Here is a 23657-nt window from a genome sequence, read left to right on the forward strand (position 1 = left end):
TGCATGATTTTTCTCAAAATGTAACTTTGAAGCAGAATGTACTACATTTTAGTGAAACACTGAGAAAAAAATAAGTTAGAATATATCATTTTGATACATTCTAAAAATTTTTAATTTCTTAAATAATTGATATATTGTTATAATTTCTATCTTTAATAAAGTAACTAGTTTGTTAAGATTGTCTATTACTTGTGCAGAATCCAAGATTAGAAATCATTGCTTCATAGAGGCCATGATAACAACCAAAATGGAAATCAAAATTTACTCACAAATAAGGACTAAAGAGGTCAGTACTGCAGGATGTATTATAGAAGAAATGCATGAATATATTAATATAGGGAAAAATAAGGAATGTACCGATCAAACAGACTATGAAAAAGCTGCTTTTCAATATTTTTTAGAGTTGTACATGGTCACGTTTTACTCCTATCTTGTGAAACTGGTTACCCATGATACACTGGGCACATCTTCAATTACATTAATGTAAATGTATTAAAAATTTACCAAAGTTTTCATATAAATTTAAGGAGATTATAGCAAATTTTTTTCTCATTTTGTCTCCTACACTTTCATTAAAGGAGACTTATATGGATAAGTTAATATAAACCTATATTGATAGGTTTGAAATCTTCAGAAAACTTTAAGGAATACAAACATCATTTATAAACATTAAAGATTAAAATACATTTACGTGTTTAGAAGTGAGCCCCCTGGCTGGGTGTGGTGGCTCGTGCCTGTAATCTCAACACTTTGGGAGGTCAAGGCAGGTAGGTTGCTTGAGGCCAGGAGTTCAAGGCTAGCCTGGGAAATATGGTGAAACCCTGTCTCTACAAAAAATACACCAATTAGGCGGGTATGGTAATATGTGCCTGTAATCCTAGCTACTGGGGAGGCTGAGGTGGGAGGATGGCTTGAGCCTGAGAGGCAGAGGTTGCAATGGCCGGAGATGCTGCCACTGCACTTCAACCTCGGTGACAGAATGAGACCTTGTCTCAAAAAAGAAAAGAAACAAAAAATGAGCCTCCTTCAAATGCACCAAGTTCATTCATCTGAAGCTTACTTAGAATTGTGAAATAATTACTATAACATCACTCAGTAAATTTCCTCACATTTTATACCCCAAAATTAATTCTGTTGACACAAATATAAATGAGTTATTTTTAAAGAGTGAGAGTTCACTTCTTATTTGTTTCCAGATGCCAAATAGCAAAGATTTGGAACCCACCCAAATGCCCAACAATCATAGGCTGGATAAAGAAAATGTGGCCCATATACATCATGGAATACTATGCAACCATAAAAAATGATGAGTTCATGTTCTTTGCAGGGACATGGATGAAGCCGGAAACTATCATTCTCAGCAAACTGAAACAAGAACAGAAAACCAAACGCTGCATGTTCTCACTCATAAGTGGGTGTTGAACAATGAGAACACATGGACACAGGGAGGGGAACATCACACACAGGGACCTGGGGGTGGGGAGGCTAGGGGAGGAATAGCAAGGGTGGGGGGATTGAGAAGGAATAGCATTAGGAGAAATACCTAATGTAGATGACAGGGTGATGGATGCAGCAATCAACCACCATGGCACGTGTGTAACTTTATAACAAACCTGCACAATCTGCACATGTACGCCAGAACTTAAAGTATAATAAATTTTTAAAAAAGAAAAAAGCAAATAGAGTGTTTAAATTTTAAGAGGAACACAATAAATCAGTGTTATGCCTATATGTTTTCAATGAGACATCTGTGAAAATACACATCCTTTTTTTTTTTTTATTACACTTTAAGTTCTGGGGTACATGTGCAGATCTTGCAGGATTCTAACATAGGTATACACATGCCATGGTGGTTTGCTGCCTCCATCCCCCCATCACCTACATTAGGTATTTCTCCTAATGTTATCCCTCCCATTCTCCCCAACCTCTGCTATCCTTCCCCAGCCCCACCCCCCCCCACCAGACCCCAGTGTGTGATATTCCCCTCCCTGTGTCTATGTGATCTCATTGTTCAACACCCACTTATGAGTGACAACATGCAGTGTTTGGTTTTCTGTTCTTGTGCCAGTTTGCTGACAATGACGGTTTCCAGATTCATCCATGTCCCTACAAAGGACACAAACTATCGTTTCTTATGGCTGCATAGTATTCCATGGTGTATATTTGCCACATTTTCTTTATCCAGTCTATGATTGACAGGTATTTGGGTTGATTCCAAGTCTCTGCTATTGTAAACAGTGCAGCAATAAACGTATGTGTGCATGTGTCATTATAACAGAACAATTTATAATCCTTTGGGTATATACCTAGTAATGGGATTGCTAGGTGAAATGGTATTACTATTTCTAGATCCTTGAGCAATTGGCACACTGTCTTCCACAATGGTTGAACTAATTTACACTAAAAAATATGGGACAGTTCACAAATTTGCGTGTTATCCTTGTACAGGGGCCATGCTAATTTTCTCTGTATCATTCCAATTTTAGTATATGTGCTGCTGAAGTGAGCACATGTCCATATTACATATATCATATATGAACAAACCAATGTTAATAAATGTGTTTTTAAAAGCTATTCAGAACAATTCAAAATCATTAGAAACTATGGTTTTCAACAAAATATGTGCTATTTAAAATGGAATAAATTTTGTTTTGAGAAAAGCATGACAGGAAGTAGGATTTCTCTTTCTGTAGAGAACTTTTAAGTTTTCAGAAAACTTCTGCAGAGATAAATTTCTCACGGTATTAGATATCTTAGCAATGTGTCCAAATTTAGACATTTTTACTAATTATACAATGAGATCTGAGAAACCTAATTCTAATTGCTCTTTGTCTTTGTCTAATATAGAATACTCGACAAGATTTATAAAGAATTACCCATGTGTTATTGTATGTCAGTTCCATACTTAATAGAAAAGGATTCTTAAATTCCACATTGAAATGCCACCAACCAATTTTTAAGCATGTTTCTTTTATCAGCCTAAATCTCACAAAAACCTACGTAACTTATATGAAAGACAGAGACCAGTTAGTCTCCTTGACTTTATCATTATAAAAATCTAAAATGGAAAATGAAGTGAGAAAGTTTAGTTTTTGCAAATTAGTAAAACTGAACATACACCCATTAATTTCTGACTAAGAAAGGACAATGATAATACCAGAGGCATAATGTGCACATCTTTTTTATCCATATAACTTTCAAAGCCTATTTTGGGGTGCTACTGTTCACAACACCTCGAGACAAAAGCAGGAAAAACAAGCTTGGCTTAATAACTTCTATTCTGTGTCGGCAATATTTGGGGTTGGGCAATACTTTTAGTTAGGCATATGGTTAGGAGTCTTAAATTTTCTCTCTCCACTCCATTCCCTGATCATTGGGCTAGAGAAGCAAAACTCTAACATCCTAATAAGAAGACAAGTGAGACAGAAAGAAGACAGGGACAGAAAGTTTTCCCAAAGCCTAGCCAACAAAAATGTGCTATAGCAATTACAACATTATTAATGAAAGAGATTTTTTAAATCAACAATGGTGAGAAAATAAACATAACTTTCACGAAGTTGGAATCATCATTCCATTCTTATAAAACATATATATTGTATTATTACATATTGCTGTTGGAATATTCAATATTTTTCTAAGGTGAAATTAAAACTTCCAATTAAAAAGGACCTTCAGAAATTCTGTATAATTACATGTTCTTTAAAGCCAGACACTGGAGGAACAGCTAGAGAAAAACCCATACAGGCTTTAAAACATACTTATTTCCAACAAAAAGTAAGATCTGAAGAATGTGCAGAGGAAAGAATGGATATAATTTGCATGTGTTTCTAAATCACTGGTTTTTAAAGAATATTTTAACAATCACATTCACTCCTGTGGAAAAATGAAACAAATATCAATATATGTCGTTTGAATTCTTTGCAATATTAGATTGTTATGCTTCCTATTGAGAACAAATGACTTGTCATGGAATTATATCAGGTTAATTAGAAAAATGTAAGTGAACTATATCAAAAATTACTTATTATTTAAATAATTTGTAAACCGGTATGATGTGGTGCAGTCACACACAAATTTCATAGCCTAAAGCTAGATATGCTTATTTTGTCATTAACCGCTCAAAGTCACTTAATTTCATATTCTTTTAATTTTTTGTATGTTGATAACATATCATACGATTCAAATCAAGTAACAAATGAGAATGTAATTAAAATTATAAAATTAATACACAACTACCATTATTAGCATACTTAAATGAATTATGGTTAAACCATAATTGGAGTCATAGTCAATTTTAGATTGTATCTTATGCCTGAATATTTTGTTTGTATCATGGCAGGATTTAGACACACACAACAAAAAGGTATACAGAAATATCCAGACAGGTGGCCAGGCGCAGTGGTTCATGCCTGTAATCCCAGCACTTTGGGAGGCCAAGGCAGGTGGATCACCTGAGGTCAGAAGTTCAAGAACAGCCTGGCCAACATGGAGAAACCCCGTCTCTACTAAACATACAAAAATTAGCCAGGAGTGGTGGCAGGCACCTGTAGTTCCAGCTACTTGGGAGGCTGAGGCAGGAGAATCCCTTGAACCTGGGAGGTGGAGGTTGCAGTGAGTTGATGTTGCACCACTGCACTCCAGCATGGGGAACAAGAGCCCAGCTCAGTCTTAAAAAAAAAAAAAAAAAAAGTGAAAAAAAGAAAAAGAAAAGAAAAAAAGAATTATTACGACAGGTTAAATCTTTACTGCTTTGCATCTGAAAAATTTCCAAGGAAAAACCTAATCCTAGAGGTGGAAGATTCTCTATTTTTAGAACTTTGGAGGAGATAAAGTGGTTCCTCTATTTTAGTGCTGTTTCTATTGTCAGAATTGTCTTCTTAGAACAAAACCCTGCTCATTTGAGCTGCAAAAGAAAAGATCAGAAAGGAATTCCCCGGTAACTCACTTCCACTAATACCTTTCCAAGCAGTAACAATGAAACATAAATAGCAATAGGTAGAAGGGGTTTCACATGAAGATCAACAGAGGCAACATTTAATAAGTAAATTATGCTGAAACAAAATTCAAAAGAACTCTACGATTATGTTCAATCTGGTGCTCATGTATTTCACTGTTGAGACAGCAGATTGTCATTTTGAAAAACAGAATGGGAGAAATCTAAGCTTCTAGGCATTTTGCCTAATTTTTCTTTGGCTCTCCCTCATTTCCTTTAAGCCTTAGACACATGACCACAGAGTCCAGACCTGGAGTATATTGAGCTGTAAGTTACAATATTTTGGATGTGAAGAGCTGGAGGTAACTTGAAAAATTTTAATGCTAAGCAGTTGCCAGAGGCTATTAGAAGCATACTGATGATCTAGGTATAAATTATTTTAATAAAAAAGATTGTGAAATACAAAATGCCAACCAATTTCTCAGAGCACTGCAATGAAAAATGATGGACATAGAGAAACATTTGGTTAAGTCCCCAGTAGCAAAATAGGGTTTTGAAAAAACTGGACATTTTAAAAGGCCATAGATGATGAATCCATTACATAAAAGTCAAAGACTCTAAGAGTACTTAGGAAATAATGAATGTGCTATCTCCGATGGATTATGTAATGATTTAAAAATATATATAAAGGTAAAGTAGGCATACTGAAACAATGACCAGAATGCGTGTAGAAGATAAAAGAAAGGTTGGGAGTAGCTGTGGGAAAGGGAAACCTTCTCAAAGAAAAGTGGAAATTTAAAAAATTTGAGTGGCTAAAATATAAGAATAAGTTAGCTTAAGAAATGCTAATGTCTTAATGACAAGCTTAGATTTTTAATGAAAATGTTAATATGCTGCTATTTTATATTATTATACTAGTCATAACACAATATGTCATTATACTATTTAATGAAATTTATTTATAACTATAATAAAAATAATTTTATCTTTATTTATAAATATAAATTATAAATATATTTTATTAAATATTAATCCAATATATTTATATGTTTATATATTGATGAAGTATATTTTTATTAATCAACAATTATATTGATAACTTTCATAGCCAGTTATTTTAAAGCCCCAATTACAAATGAGATTATATTGGACTCCAGAAAATATATTTATTTCTAAACACAGTAGGATATATATGTTATTTCTAAACACAGTGGTAGATATACATATATGTATATCTATCAGATAAATGCTGCTTGATTTTTTTAAGTTTTAATTTTTTTTGAAAATATTTCACATTGCTATTTTATTTTATTTTTTATTTTTATTTTTTTTCCCCATTTATTTATTTTATTGCATTTTAGGTTTTGGGGTACATGTGAAGAACATGCAAAATTGTTGCATAGGAACACACATGGCAGTGTGATTTGCTGCCTTCTTCCCCATCACCTACAACTGACATTTCTCGCACATTGCTATTTTAAATAAACATATGCTGAATTAACGTAAGAAGACCTCAAATAATGTTTTAAAGCTATAAAATTGTATGCACAACATAAACTTAACTAAAATTCAGTGAGATAAATGGGTTGATCCAATAAATCAGACTATTCGAGTTTGAATGACTGCTTTCCCACCCCTCACCTTCATCTAACCTTGAGCCTCTTATTTAATCTGTCACACCTCTGCAATACATGTTGATAATCCTAGTACCTACCTAACAGATTGATGAGCATTTTTAGCACAATGTGTGGCACAGGGTGGGTTTCAATACTTTATAATTACCATACAGGAACTGCAGCCATCGTACTAAATTACGAATACAATGTATAGAAAACCACCATTTCACCACATGTGAAATAGTGGTAAATAGTGAAACCAGAAGAGTCATGTGATAATTCATTGCAAAAGCAACTTGTCATTTCAGATGAAGTGATTGGCATGAAACTGAATTAATCATTCTAAAATTTGGGAAAGTCACACTGTAAAAGTCAACTCTGCACATTCTGGTTAACTTTCAGGAGAATAAGATTATTTCTCACAAGCTTTTCAAAAGAAAAAAAACTATTATTATACCCACCTCATAAGATGTAATAAAAATTGTATATATTTAAGGTGTGCAATGTAATGTTTTGAAACATGTATACATTATAGAATGAATATCACTCAAACTTATTCCAAATTGTACTCTTCATTAATTTAAATTTGTTAATGTTACGGTTAATTTTTATGATGTTTCTCCTGGATAAACTGATGTTTCTCATTGCAAAAATCAGAAATGTCTACCTTTAAATGTTAAACAATAAATAAAAATTAAGTATTACTTTTTCTCACAAAGAAACTTAATGAACATATTGGTGGGAGAAGTTAACTATTTGGTTAAAATCATTGCAAAATACAGGGGAGTTTCGATACCAAAGTATTCATTTCTTATGTACACTCCAAATATAAAACTGGTACCAGCAGCAATTACGAAGAGAATTAAATTGCAGGGTGCCATATGTAGTGACTTTTATAGTTGCATTCATACTGATTACATGTAATTTTTATAGCAGACCTCTTTTAACTTTATAAAAGAATATGGCAATTAGAAGCTTTTACTTTACTACATGATATATGATCCGATGGAAGCGCTGTAGGAAAGCTGTCTGAATTTAAATGTGTATTTTCACTACATTTAAAAATATCTTGCTTGGTATTTTAAGTATTGCAGAACAGATAGTGTAACATCGCTATTAGTTTTCATAATCATGTCTTATTTTGTACAAAAAAATCAATAAATTACAAACTTAAAGTTGTGTTAAGGAATGCTTTCCATAGAATGACTGATACACTTATTACTAATATTGAACTTTTAAAAATGACATCTGTATTAATGAAGATTTGCATTAGCTTTGTAATAAAAGGAGATCTTTGTACCTCTATAAATAACATGTATTTCATTCTCTTTACAGCTTACTTTCGACATTTTGTTATGAGACAGTCATAGATATATGCAATATCCTGAGAGAGATTCCATTTTTAAGTAAAAAATTTGTATGTAAAAGATGTTCTTCAATAACAAATTTAAAGTTTTAGTTCTATTTTCTATGAAATGTTCAAGCTACTTGATATGTAAAATCATATTATAGATGGTGATTTTATTTTATTCTACATTAAAAGCCAAATATCTCAATAATGAACAAAATACAACATTCCCATTCCAATGTTCACATTTGAAAATGAACATTTTAGTTTTTTTCATTCATGTCCCATTGCCTAACATGTGTTCCAGAAATTTGATGGTACAAACTTAAAACATGGCAGAAACATCTCTTAAATCTACATGACTAACTTCACAAACTATAATGGTTCAACATTTAAAATACCTCAATTATCCTTTAGTTACTGCATAACAACACCTCCATGGTATTTCTTTATTATAAAGGCAGTTTATTCAAAACATAATTTCTTTTTGGAACCTGAAACTTACTATAAGAGAGGTTCTGAAAAAAGCATCTCTATAAAGATATCCTAAAAATAATTAAATGACCTGAACCACCAGCAGCTATGGAACAACATACACCTAATTGGGCCACATGAGAATCAAACCTCTGATGCTGGCCAGAGCAGCACACAGACAAAGAACAAAGATTCCCTCAGATGCTTGAACTCAGAGCATACTGATGGTGAGTTATACTTACTGCCTTCCCCAGTTAAGGCAACACTAGTCTACTTCTTTCACAGATTTAATAGAAAATGTTGCCATGTGATACAATTTGGACAGAGAACTTTTAATATGTATCCCACTAAAAATAGAAAGTGGCATCATACTGCTGCCAAAGATGAACAAAGAAACTTGCAAAAAGATCACATAGTAGGCAAAATTACGTTTGTAGAATACTGGAAAGAATAAATTGAATATCTGTGTCTTATTCTCACTTTTGCTACCATCTAACTATATAATTCATGGGCCACGATTGTTCTCTAAAATAATATCGTTTAACTAGACAATCATTAATACTCCCCCAAAATTTTCCCTTCTCTAACCCTTATCCAGATCATGTATTAATGTATTATCAATTTCATGTAAGTAAAAACCTAATTTATCAAGTACAAGCAATCACTAAATAGAGGTACAACTGACAATTGTGGAGAATTATTTCAAATATAGAATGTTTGTATCCACAAAACAAATACATGAAAATATTCAGAAGTTGGTAATCAAAACTAAATATCCACATATTTAAATATTGTTTAGTAAGTTAAAGGGGATGACAATATCTATTCTATAAGATTTACTGTGAGATTAAAATGAGCTAAGGTAAAAAATGTTGCACAAACTTAAACCACAATTTAATATCATAAAGTATGATCAGTTTTTGTTGAATTAGCCTTTAAACTCTCTGCATTTATGTTTTTCCAAAATATTGCTTCTATTCTAGTTTCAATTTATGATGTCATTAATGAGGTACACAGAAACAGCAGCAGCAAGAACAACAACATAACTTTCTATGGGAATAACCCAAGGAAAAAGTCAAGCCCATCTAAGGAGTAGACTGTTACCAGAACTTCTTCCATGTTGATTTATTCATTCAACGAATGCTTGTATGTCACCTGCACCATAAAAACTTCAGAGGAAAAAGTATGAGTAAGAGAGAATCTACTTCATTCTTGGAACTTAAGGCCGATTAAGAGACAGACGTTGAATAAGTAATTTTAAGCATGAAGATTCTCAGCCTCCGCTGAGAGCTAATTTTAGGATCACAGGAAACTGCTGCACAATCAGAAATTAGTGTAAATGTTTTAGTAGTGGCAGACATCGTAGGCTAGCTAAGGACAACAATATTAGTTGACAATAAAGGTTAATTGTAAGTAGGGAAGACATAGATTAGGATAGGTTGCCGCTTCACAGATACTAAAAGTCAGAATGACTAAAGAAGTAATTGAAGGACAAATATATGAGAATGTGTTCCACATATCCAGAGAAGCTCCTGAAAATATTCTGGAAGAGGCCCAGAAGACTAGTTTTTCTAAAGTATCCTAGGTATATAAGCTTGGTGGGATGCAATGGTGTTAAGTACTACAACATATGTATTCCCTGGAGTCTTTGTTTGTGCTGCTGTAACGCAACAGCACAGACTGGGTCATTCAAAAAGAATAGACATTTATTTCTTACAGTTCCAGTGGTTGGGAAGTTCAAGATCAGGTGCTGGCAAGTTAATTAATGAGGACCAGTTTTCTGTTTCCAAGATGACATTTTGAACACTGCATTCTCAAGAGGGAAGGAATACTAGGGCCTCATGTAACAGAAGGTGAAAGAACAAAACAGTATGAACTCCCCTCACCAAGCCCTTTTATAAGGGTATCTAATGCCACCAATTACCTCGAGTCCATTCCTCCAAATGCCACTGCAATGGGAATTAAATTTTAAAATGGATTTTTGAGGGGACCAAAACATTCAAACCTTTTCACATGGGAATGAGGGGATCACATTTATAACTAGCATAAGGCCTAAAAGGCTTCAATCAGGAGAAAAAATAATGTCTAGTTTCTAATGGAGCTCTGTTGGTGATTTATCTATACTCAAAATATAGAAGACTGTTTGCATGAGAGGAAGGTGGAATCATTATTTTTTTTTATTGACTCGCTACTTTTACATAACACAACTATATTTTAGGCCAGAATAGGGAATGGAACTGTTACTGCAATCCTGATTTAAACTATAACTAAAGTTTAAATAGTCCTGACTTAAACTATGACTCTGAAAGACTGTTAAGCATTTGACACTCATTTATGATTTAGAACATAAAAGGATAAAAGTTTCAATATATAATGGTACGTTCCCTCATGCTGAAAGTGACAAAAATTAGAAGAATTATCATTCAGTGATTTTGCCCAAGGTCATGCAGCTGCCTCATCAGTCTAGTATAGGCATCTGAACCCAGCTCAGGGCTATTACTTCATAACACTAAATCTTACTAATAGCTTCCATTGAACCTATTTTGTAGGAATAATTTCAGAAAATTCATTTATAAGACATTTATGGAAAATTACCTGCAAATAAGCAAAACTTAGCACAGATTATGAAATTATTAAAACATTTTAGTTCATCTAATGACATAAATCGTAAGATTAAAATAATCAAAAGAACATTTTTAGTAATTCTAAATATAAAATTATATTTACCATAATAATAGTGTCTAACACCATTTTATCTAGTTAAAACTACCTCAAATCAAACATCTAAGCATGCTTAGAATGATATTTTTTCTCTCACTATTATAACATCTACTTGTTACACAATGGCAAAACCCAAATTCTTTATATAATTTTATCTATATTCTATGTATGCGAGCTCAGCAGATTATAAATTCTTTTTTATTCTGACTACTTAATGCCATAGTCAGAATAGCAAAAACCAACTTTCACTCTAGGCCTGATTGGAAATATTTTAAGATATGATTGATGTTTGGTAATGTTTAATATCAGCATTATGCTATTTATTAAAATGCATGTTTCAAAGCAAGAAAGAATAAAAATCTGATGATTGAATACCATCATACCTATTGTCACTATAATATAAATTGGCAGAATATTTTAATGCTTTATAAAGGTATATAATGTACTCCTTTCAATCTCTGAATACCATGAATTATTTTTATGCTCATTCAATTTCATGTTTAAATTGAAAGTACTTACAATTATACTTGTTGGTATTTTACTCTAAATGTCTTTTTCATTATGCAGATATTACAGCAGTATGAAAACTGTGATTAGAACGCATCCAATAGCTCTCTTCTGCTGTAAGTTCTCACACACAAACATGCATATACACACATACTATTTTTAGTAAGATACATGTGGAAAAAAGCAAGAGTCGGAGATAGAATGAAATTGATCTAAAGGAGCCATGTTCTGGTTCTATAAGAGCATTAGTAAAATTTAAAATATAACCTGAGACCTCATTTTTATGTTTCGCCAAGCTTGTACATTTCAATATCAGGTGCCTTATCCCAGTGACATGTTGCCATGAATATTTGTGGGATGAGTTTTCATCTGATTGATTTTTAAGATCCATTGGTAAAGCAAATCAACACTCCAAATTACTAGAAAACTGTGTCTAAGTAAATATTTTTCTGTCCATACGTGATTCATATAAGCCAGTAGTCTTCAGAAGAGCTATGATTTTCTATTTACATTCATTCTGATTGGTCAGTGTCCATTATTAAGGTTCTCTGCTTTGTAGCCATAGTTGTAAAATATTTTCAATATAATCTTGAATATACAATATAAAATGGTTAAATTTAAGAGTTAAATATTTATACTCAACCACTGAAATATTGTGAGACAAGTACACAATGATCAATTTTTAAATATCTATTTGAAGCTAATTTCAAACTAACTCTCTTTTATATGATATAGTATACAGCTTTGAAAGAAATATTTTAGTCAATTATCACTTCTCTCCAATGAGAATCTACATCTAATTTGTCAAAACATGACTTTTTTTCTTTCTAGTTGTATCATCGGTATATGGAAACACCACAATAAAATTTGGATTAATTTTTAAAATAGCTCATCTCATGAACCAATAGTTTATTAAGGAAAATCATATATTTAGACATATTATTCCTGGATCAGAACTGTTCTTTCAGTTTAATCTGCTGAATCTTGCCATATCATTTTAACGTTTGAATCTAATGTTATACTATGTTTTATATTTTCCCGATTATTTTCAGTATGCTAATTAAGTGCCTTCAATCCTAACAGTCACTCAAAAGTGGGCCGATAGTCAACGTATTTGACTGACTTTTCACACTCTCTAGGCACACTCCATAGGCATCTAGTATTGTTGAAACACTTTCTCAAATGCAGACTGAAAGCCATCTCAACTCTATCTCCATCTCCCCATCTTGATCTACACATCTTGGAAAGGCAGGTTGGCAATTAAATAGCTGTCCCAAGAAAGGTATTGTCACCTCTTGATTGCTTTCTGGTTAATTATGAAGAAAAAAGGGATGAAGTATTAAACAGACATTTAGAAAATTTAAAATTTTGTCCTGACCATTTTTGGGAAAATTAGTCCCTCTCTCCCTTTATAGCAACCTCACGCCAACCTGGTTTGACATAGCTCTAGGTTTCAACATGACCCAATAGGGACTTACAGGATTCAGTCTTAATTCTTGATCAGCTATCTTGATTATCTTGTTGGGCTTACATAGTCCTAATAACAAAGGTGTCAATGACTAAATTGAGTTGATCACGAATCCTGCTACTCTACTGTATGTAACGTGGGTTAAACTGAATGGGTTTCTTCAAGTTCTGTAAAATATGCTTTTAACCCTCTTGCACCTGACCCTTACCAAATTAAAGTTCTGGGTCCAAGTGAGAGTGATTTAAAAAAAAAAAAAAAAAAAAAACAGGAATGTTATCTTTCCTGTAATGGGCTTTGACATATGGGAATGCAATACCAAAAAACTAAAAGAAGTATGAAGGTTGATATTTGTCTTTTTAGAAGAGTCCTCAGGCCTTTTTAAATAAAATAAACGTATCTAGAAATCATCATTCTCAGCAAACTGATGCAAGAACAGAAAACCAAACACTGCATGTTCTCACTGATAGACGGGTGTTGAACAATGAGAACATGTGGGCTCAGGGAGAGGAACATCACACACTGGGGTCAGTTGGGGTGGGGTAGGGGAGGGACAGCGGGAGGAGGGAAGGGTGGGGAGGGATAACATGGGGAGAAATGCCACATATAATATGCACCTATGCAACAATCATGCATGACCTGCACATGTACCCCAGAACCAAAAAACAAAAAAGAAATTTCACTATTAAAAATAAATAAATAAAAATAAAACAATGTACTAGCTCTCCCCAAATGTTGCAAAAACCTTGAGTTTAATAAACTCCTCTTTTGTCCCTGGCTAGACAGCTTTAACCATGACTTGATTGCCACTCCCTTCATTTCTAACTAACGGTGATTGGAAATAGCTGGTGAGAAACCCAAATCCTGTTCTTCCAGCAATAAGTACTTCTAACTACCTTTGAATATTTTCAAGGTTTCATTCCAGAAGACATCACTTAGACATCCTGTGAGGCAGGAGAATGCCATCAAGTTGGCAGGATTCACTAACAGCACAGATTGTACTGTCTGCCTTTATGCAGCTCCTTCAAAACAAGATTTGATTCATTTATTCAAACTGAACTTTAATCCCTGAAGTCTACCAACTACCAATCCAAACTGGCTGGGAATTCAAGTTGGAGGCAGTGTCAACCTAGGCACCTCAATTAATATAGTTCAATACTTGGGGATCCCCAATGATTTTAACATTTTATTTTCTGGGCTACCATGTGTACCCTTAAGAATGTATTCCTATTATGGAAGGAAGGCATTAACTACCTCCTGAAAATACAATGACTTATACATTAAAGACGTTGAAAAGACATTTTCAAGTGTTTAAGTAAACATTGCCAGTAAATCATGCAAACCTTAGATGACTATGGAGATTTCTCCAACATGAAGCTACCCTTGGTTATCCATGGGAACTTACTGGAGGAATAAATGACTCATTATTTACATGCATACCTTTGACAACTTTTCCTACAATTGGGTTCATGTAAATTAAAGAAATGTTTTACAACTTGTCCCTGACCCTACTTGAGGTAAGTATTGATAATATTTCAGTCATGGAGGTCTTTTCTGTCAGCTTTAACTCACTGACCAGGTTTGTTACAAATTATGGAATCATTCAAGTTTTTAATCCTTGTGAGTCAAGTTATAGTCTTTAAAGTTGCTAGTAATTCCTAATCTAAGGAGACTAGTATATTGGGACAAGCAGAAAGGTCAATACAGAAACTGAGGGAGAGACCTACCTGGATGTCTAAGGTAGATTCTAATGATGCATTAATTTCATTCTAAGACCTGGGGAATCATGGTTAAGGTCAGTGCTGCAGGATGGCTTTATCCTGCTGTTTGATGTCATGTTGACAGTCATTTTAAACTCTGCATGAGACAAATGTAGTGATTTTGTCCCAGGTTTTGTAAGTCAGAGTGGCTAACACACTGACATACGTGTCTGAATATTTACTGGAAGCCAAGATGCTCTAGAAATATTCTTGGAAGATGATTCTCTTTCATTTCTTTCTTGTGAAGGAGAAATGTGTCCTTTTCTCAGGACTGACTTTTCATAATGGCTTTACAACCAACAGCCTTGGAAAATAGTGATATTTTATTATAAGAGAGTTAATAGTCTTCTTGCTTACACTCTTAGAAGTTAGATATGGAGCAAGGGCAGATTTCCTTATTGTTCATTATAAGTTATTTAAGCTTGCTAAGTCTGGGTTTTCTTTACATTAACACAATTTAGTATGTGTGCAAGTGTCATCTAGCTGTTTTTGCACCCTCCAGTGAGGACTGAAGTTCAGAGAATGAGCACAAAATTATTGACTGGCTACTACTAATATGTCCCTCATGTTTGAACAATGGGTCTAATGTCTTCAACCGTTATTCATGAAGCTATGCTAGGATAACTTGTCTGTGTCTAAGTCAGTTTAAACTTCAGAACTTTCACATTTTTTAATAGTATACAAATATTAGATAAAAATTTCAATTAATCAGAAATGTTTTATTTTTATAATAAACACTGGATTTGAATTTGCTTCCATATCTACAATGTTTTGACCAAATCTTCTGTTCGATTCAGTAACTGCCTTATTTACCATCTTGTTCTTCTGGAATTTCTTCCCTAGCTTCTCATATGATTATGTAAATCCAAATTACTGTAAGAAATCTTTTATATCATAGTACACCAATGAATTTGCTTTTTATCTCATATACTTATTGTACATTACCCGACATCTTCCTTGCTGAGTTTCCTTAGACATCAGGCTGCAGTATATTCAGAATAAAGGGTTTCCTTATCTTAGGCTTGTGAAATAATCGTAATAGTATATTAGCCAATGATAAGAATATCACTTCCTTTGACTATAATTGGTGTAGGTGTAGACATATGGCTAAATTCTTACTGATGAGGTATAAGAAGATTTTTGAGATTATTGGTAAATATATTTTTCCATAATAAAAAAGGAAGATGGAAGAGGAAAAAGCACTATCTTTCATGTTTTTCAATAAATTTCTAAGAACATATAATGCATCAGTCTTCTGTAGCCTTCTTGTGAAGATGAGCATATAAGCTTGAGAACAAAAACAAATACAACAGAGAAGTCTGAGAAGAAGAATCAAAAGATCTTAAGTATTCATGATATTTTTGAGCTGCTATACCAATTCTGGACTATTTTCCTTCTGGAAATCTGGTTATGTACATGTAAATAAATATAAATATGTATATTTATATTCAGTATATATTGTTTGGGTCTCTTTTAATTGGTATATTAGTTCAATCTCACATTGCTATAAAAACTTATTTGAAACTAGGTAATTTATGAAGAAAAGAGGTTTATTTGACTCACAGTTCCACAGGCTGTATGTGAGGCATGGCTTGGGAGGCCTTAGGAAACCTACAATCATGGCAGAAGGCAAAGGGGAAGACAGCAAATTCTACATTGCTGGAGCAGGAGGAAGAGAGAGAGATGGGGAAGTTACTACACAGTTTAAAGCAACCAGATATCATGAGAACTCTATTATGAGAAGAGCAAGAGTGAAGTCTGCCCCCCATGATTCAGACAGCTCCCGCCAGACCCTTCCTCCAACACTAGGAATTAAAATTCAACATGATATTTGGGTGGGTACACAGAGCCAAACCACATCAATTGGCTAGTCTGTTACTTACATATTAAAAGATCCTGATATGAAAAATATATAGAAACATGATATCATTGTTAATTGTGGCAATTTGCTCAACTTACATTCTTTTACAGAGACCTAATTTGTCTTGCCATCATTTTACTTCTGTTCATGTAAATGAATTGTGTGTGTGTGCACACGTGCATTTGTGTGTGTGTATGTGTGTCTGTGTACATATACGTATGATAGAAAATCGTGGTGTTACATCAGCCTACCTGTTCATGTATCTATCTTCTTTGGTATAAAGCTTTTTATCACTCCTGTGACACTTAAAACTTAAGAACTTTAGTTACAATTAAACCTTGTTACGAATGTATACCACTGTTAGCAGTTTTTAAAGTAATATATAATTAAATGTTACATGAATTGTACAGTATTACAATTTTCCTTGGCGATAGGCTTTACTCTTCACCAATTCACCTAAAAATAGACCAGATTTTTTTTTTTTTTTGCCATTTAGAAAAAGACATTTTTTTACAAATCCTTGGGAATACTTTTTAATTATTAAACTATTTTTGATAGTTTCAGGTTTACAGAAATATTGAGTAGAAAATGCATAGCTTTCATATACCCTCTAAATTATTCTATCTTTGTATCCTCTGTTAATGTGTTGAATTAATGTGGCATATTGGTTACAATATTGATACAACACTATTAATTAAATTCAACAGCTTTCTTCTTTGTAGCATGATGTACAAGAAGACAAGCTTAAGGAGAGTAGACTTTTAGGGGTTTAAAAATAATTGATTTCATTCAACATTAAAATCTTGTATGAAGGACCTTGCATGGTTTCTCTCAGCTGATTTTTTCTCAGTGCAACTGAATAGTCACTATAACTGAGACAAGTAAGACAGAGTCAATATGGAACATCACATATTTGAGAAACAAACATCCAATAACATTTTGGAAATATATTTCACGTGTGTTGTGATTATGCCAAATTCAGTAATCCACTTCCTGAGCCAGTAAAGACTCGGGTTTCAGATTCTCGGCAGGGCTCCAATAGGAGCTCTCAAAACAATCGTATAATCATGAGAAACCAGCCCAGTGCCATTTCTTTTTCCCAAGTATTGATCCTCTCTTGATTCTGTATGCTTTTGCTCACTGCCCAGTGTCTTTGGGTTGTTATTAATTTTTTTATAGTTTTTTTTTTTTCCAGAAAGAAAAAAGAAAAAAGTACAATTTGCTCCTCCTTATTTGAAGTGAAACCCCTTATTGCCAATGCTGATAGATACTTCCATTATGACCAGTGGGTAATATCATCTCAACCCATGATGTGACGGTGGAGTTGCTGTTTACTGTAGAATATGGTGTTCTTTTTGCTTTATACGTATCACCCATTGGAAACTCCTATCACCCTTGCTGATATGTTTAAACCATTAAAATGACAAAATTTTGCTGTGCTGAATGCTGTAATTGATGATAATCTTTGTCTTCATTTACATGAAAACCAATTAAGAGAGAATGCCAAAACATTTATTTCCCTTTCCAAGTTTGACCATCTTTTAAATAAAGAATGACCATGTTTGCAGGTACCACGGGGGGATAAATTCATGAAAGATGAGATTTGTAAAAAATCCAAATTACAGAAACCATGCTAAATTTAATATCAAAATTTCCTCCAAAAACCTGGGGCTTTATTATTCAGCAAAGCTGTTCTGTGATCCCTTTTTCCTCAGAACACAATTTCCCCCAGGTATTCATACAAAGAGATTCCAAGAGGACCTGGATATGTGTCAAACTCAATTGTGGACAAAGGTACTGCTGAAGCCAAGGCCGTAAAAGTACAGGACTGTGTTTGAGTAATGATCCCAATAACAAAATCAAAATAAAATTTATTCAAAACACTAGGAGCAAAAAAACAAAGACATTAATAGGCATTCTTCTGAATAACAGCAAAAATATTTTATTCTTGAAATTTTTATAACTCCAGTTCTTCTATGATTACCAATTTTTATAATCATGAAATGTTCAAAAAGATTTAATAATATATAGAAAAGGGTAAATAAGACACAGATATCATTAAAAATGTATTGGAGATGACACTGTGAGTTAGAGCCAATTTAAATGGTTAAAATAGGAAAATACTAGCCCCATACCAATACCAAAGGACATACAGAGTAAACACAAATCTTAGTTTTTAGTGAGGTATTTTTAAATTATTTCTTGTGATGTTGGTATGTATGTACATGTGTCTATATGTGTGTATGTGAATGTGTATAAACACTCTTTATTTTTCTCATATATATACTAGATCTGAGCCTGTCTTCCTCACCTATTTCTACTTTATGTGAAGAAAAATGAAAGGTCTGTGAGTTTCTTCTCTAGTACCGAGCTGAAAACATAGTATACCACATTTAAAATGCGACAGTCTTTGCTCATAGCACACCAGGCCACATGAGCTTTATTTTCACATTGGTTCTCTCCATCCCTCATGCCCCATGGAGACAATGAAAATAGTCTGGGTATATTCTGTGGACACAGTGGGTTTGGCACAGCTGAGGTAGCCCCAAATTTAGGTAAGACCAATTTTTTTACAATATGGTGGGCATAAACCTACTCAATCTTTGTCCTAGACAAAGAGATTATCTTTATTAACCTGGTAAGCAAACAAACCTGCCTTTTGTCCCAGAGGATGTCTCTCTCTTCCAAGGCTGTTTGCTACCTAAGCATTCTCAAAAGACAGCCCAGTATAAAAACCCACCATGATCTCTACTCCCAATACATGTAGAACTATTAAAGTCCCACAGAAAAGTGTTTTCCCAATACCCTTTTAAGAATCAGGAAAGTAAATCAAGAAATTGTATTTTAGAATTGACCAGTAAAAAGAGTCTCCTGTGGATTCTTTACTCTTAGTTGAGTAAATGTTCAGTGTTTTAGATTTCCTACATGTCAAGCTGCTTCTCTGTGCATTGGATTGTCTTTACATAGCGGTTGTGAGGAGCTTAAATAGTATCAATGTGGTAGGGTTCCTCTGATTTCCTTAGCAACACCACTTTGAAGTTTAATAGCCAGTGCCTTGCTATCATCTGGTACAGAGATCTATGACCAGTAAATTTGTATCTTATTCTCTGACCTTGAAAAAAGCTCCTGCTGGATTGATTGGACCTTTGCCCACTGCTATACTGTGGATAACCCTAGATGTCAAGTTGTTTTCCAAGTTCACCAATGACTCATGCACTGGTCCAGCAACTCTATCCGCAACATTATTTTGTTCCCTCTTTGAAAGTCCCTTTAGCCACCTTGCCAGCCTAAATAATTGATTACCTCCTGAATTCTCACAAACATTTCTGAGTCCCTCTTGTGAAACTGAAGAATGCAGGAAAGCGTTAAGGGTGCTAACTGGGCCTCTTTTACTGCAATACTGAGACACCAGTTTTATTCTGTCGAATGTGCTAATTATAGCACTGAATCTATGCTGCTCAGTTGTTTCACCGCTGCTCTTCAAATCCACTAAAATTCATGATGATCACCATAAGCTTGTCCTTTCAACTCACTCCTTTCTCATATTCTCCTCAGGTGAGAACAGGTAGATTGTTCCATTCCTCCATTTTTGTACCTAAGTACTTTTTACTTTCTATTTTCATTATTTCTAGAAAATGTTACCTGATTGCCTACTTATTACAGTTGAAACATCTACCATTTTGTGGGGTAGAGGGGAAGTTTCTTTGAATCAAGACTTGGTTCTTAAATGGGAATTACAGAAAACATATACAATAGGCATGAATATGTAATATTAATGTTCTGAAACTATTATCTCTACTACCCAGTATTTAGTGTTATGATCAAAACCATGCACCAGATGGTTAAGATTTGAAAGGCAATAATGAATATGTTAATTGTAAACAAAAGACTATTGAGTCTTACATAAAGAGGATTGCAAAAGATAAACAAAACAAAACATCAAAAGCTACATTTTTGGGTAATGCATATTTTGTTAACTTAAGATATATAAAATCAGTGTATCTGATTTTAAACATGAGGTGTAAAACACTTCAGGTAAATAAAATGGGAAAGAATGTTTGGTGATCATATGAGTATTGAGATCATAAGAAATTTATATTCAAATTTATGTAATTACATGTTTGTTTATCAGGAAGAAATAAGATGTAATCAAATATATGTCCTTTGTAAGTATTTTTTGCAACACACAAATGATAAATGAAATGTTAATCAAAATTCTCTAATTTAGGTTTTTTCTTAAATATGTTATATAATTTATTCATTCAAAAATGATTTATTCAATACTACATAAAATTTAAAGATCCAAAAATAGTAAATTATGTCAATACTTTTTACTTTGTCAATACTTTTCACTATCCCACAATGGTAAATTATGTCAATAAGGAAAGGAAAATTTGGTTAAACTAGGAAAAGATATTACATTGACTTCAAATTTCAGGTCAATTCTGTGACCCCTGGCTCTATACAAATCTACTCCCACTTTTCATCTTCAACCAAAGGCTAGCAGTACAGACTTCCCACAGATTGTAAAGTTCATTCCCCATAGTCAATGGAGTAATACCACTCCGAGGAGTATGCACCTTTCAATAACAGTGCAGTTTCTTTTGAATAGTTACCAAACTAACTTTAGTGGATTTTTTTTCTCTTTAAAAGTCCGTTGACACAAAGAAATGTAATCCTATGCTTGTATTTCAGCTGGTTCCATGAAGAGAAAAATGATCCTCATGAAACATTCATTTTCAATTGGAAGCCATAAAGTATCCCTTTGTTTTATTGTGCCATAGGACTAATACAACATGAAGTTTCATAGCAGATAAAGATAGATGAGTGTAGTTACAAGCCCACTAAAAAAGTTACGCTGACAGATTGAAACAAAAGCATCATATATTCTGGTTGACAAATGGGTTCTGTAACAGTATTTTTTTTTTTAATAAAGTAGGCTTGATTTTTCATCTACCCATTTTCCAAATGAGATTGTAAAAGGTCATACTCAATCTTCATGGATAAGTGGTATGTACAAAAAGTCCACTAGCAGTAGAATTATATGGGAAGTGCTATGTTTATTCTACATATACTTTTATGTGTATGACATTGATTGTTAGGTAAATGCAAGTTACTCTACAATCTCCCCATCCATCTGTTCCCTTAGAGGAAATAAGGACATATGCAAATGTATTTATATTTACATTTTCTTCAAGAGTGAGAAATTTAGTTTCAGTAAATATGAACTGTCAGTCAGCTTTTGGAACAGAAACTGGGTTATGAATAGAAATAGAAGATAAGGCAGAAGGCTAAGCAAGAGAAAAAATATTTTTCTACTTGAGTTTAGGAAAACACAGGAAAGAATAAGAATTAAAGTGCATGTGGAAAATAAATATATTTCTACTATCAGTAGAAAAATATATAAAACATTCAGACCTATTGAATAAATAGGAAGGTTAGAAAATAAGCAGTTAGTTTACGATGTATGATGGTAGATACAGTAATAGAATAACTAACTGAGAATATATGGCAGATTCTTAGTACTATCTGAGAAATCAAGAAAACTTTCTTAGAGTCAGAGATATAAGTTAGGTCCAGGGATAATAATAAATATAGACCAAGGGAACAGTTGCCGGGAAGTGTGAAACGTTTTTCTATTGTAGCAGTTTTCTCAAGGATCTAGGTGTGTGTTGCTGTGACACAATAGTGAAATTTCAAATAATCACATAGCTTGTAGGCTACAATGCAATAGGAAGAAAAATATTAACAGGAAACATGAGAATAAAAACAGAAGAAAACTTTTTTGTAGATATAAAAATAGTTGAATCAGGAACTTTTATATCATTCAACTCACTATTAAGATGTAAAGCCTGAAGGCAGACAGTATAGAAAACTATCTACTAAGTTGAGTTTGGATTCTATCGAGGCTCTACCATTATAAACTAAGTGGTATTTGGAATCTTCTTCACTTCCATGTGAGTCTGTTTTCTTTTTGTAATGTGGTGTTGTCAATAAGGTCTCATAGGGTGATGTCAGTAATTCACAAGGCCATTGTGTGGGTCGAATAAGCACAAGTACAGTGAAGCATAATGTCTGGTATACAGTAAATGTTTAAAAAATATCTCAGTAGGGAAAGCTCATATATTTTCATTATAATTACCAAATTTATGTAGAATGATGTTTTGGGTGATAAGGATGCTCATGGAGTGGGCACTGAGATTATGAGAGCAAAATAAAATGAGATGCACTTTCACATTACAGCATGTTTCTTAATGGGATGTGAAAAAAAATGGGAGAGTAAACAGAGAATCAGCAGAGTTTTGGAAACTGACCCAATGAGGGGTATCACAGTCTGAATATCACAAAGGAAGAATTGGCAGCAGCAATGAGAGATGAGATACATACATGGTGAATGATCAAATAAGGAAATACAATAAGGATATTAGGAGCCAAGTTTCTCACTATTCGAGAAGAGGGTTATAAAGATGAAAAGAGAAAGCTCTGATGAATCCTGTCATTTGTATTAGAATTGTAGTTATCATTGTATCTTAATGATTTTCAATATATAGATATATACAGGTAAATACAAATGTAAATGTGTGTGCATGTGTGTGTACATTCCCATGTTCTTTCCATGTAGAGAGTGTGGGACCAGCAACAACCCAGTAACCATGAGCACACTGAGCGACCAAATCATGGTTTTTAAGTCCTACAACCAACGAGGAAAATTAGGGTTTCTTCAAGAAATTTCTGATTCCAGAGCTGGGACAGGACAGTATCATATAACCCTGGAACATACTCTTGATGAGAATTTGATGAAGTGCTCCAGGAATGATGAACAATATATGAATGAATAAAAAAGTATGATACATACACATAATGGAAGACTAATCAGCCATAAAGAAGGATGAAATTTTGTCATTTTCAACAATGTGGATGAACCTAGGGACACTGTGTTAAGTGAAATAAACCAAAGAAGAACAAGTACCA

The 23657-nt window shown here is 33.4% G+C and overlaps 1 non-coding gene across 1 annotated transcript; it reads right to left on the bottom strand.

Annotated features, from left to right (window-relative positions):
- Positions 1-2403: 2403 nt before the first annotated feature.
- Positions 2404-2510, bottom strand: LOC116551416. Its single transcript, XR_004268914.1, has one exon. It is a non-coding gene; the product is annotated as a U6 spliceosomal RNA (small nuclear RNA).
- Positions 2511-23657: the final 21147 nt, after the last annotated feature.

This window comes from Sapajus apella, unplaced genomic scaffold, assembly GCF_009761245.1.
Source record: "Sapajus apella isolate SASKATOON/1434 unplaced genomic scaffold, GSC_monkey_1.0 scaffold9, whole genome shotgun sequence".
In the NCBI taxonomy this organism is placed as follows: Eukaryota; Metazoa; Chordata; class Mammalia; order Primates; family Cebidae; genus Sapajus; species Sapajus apella.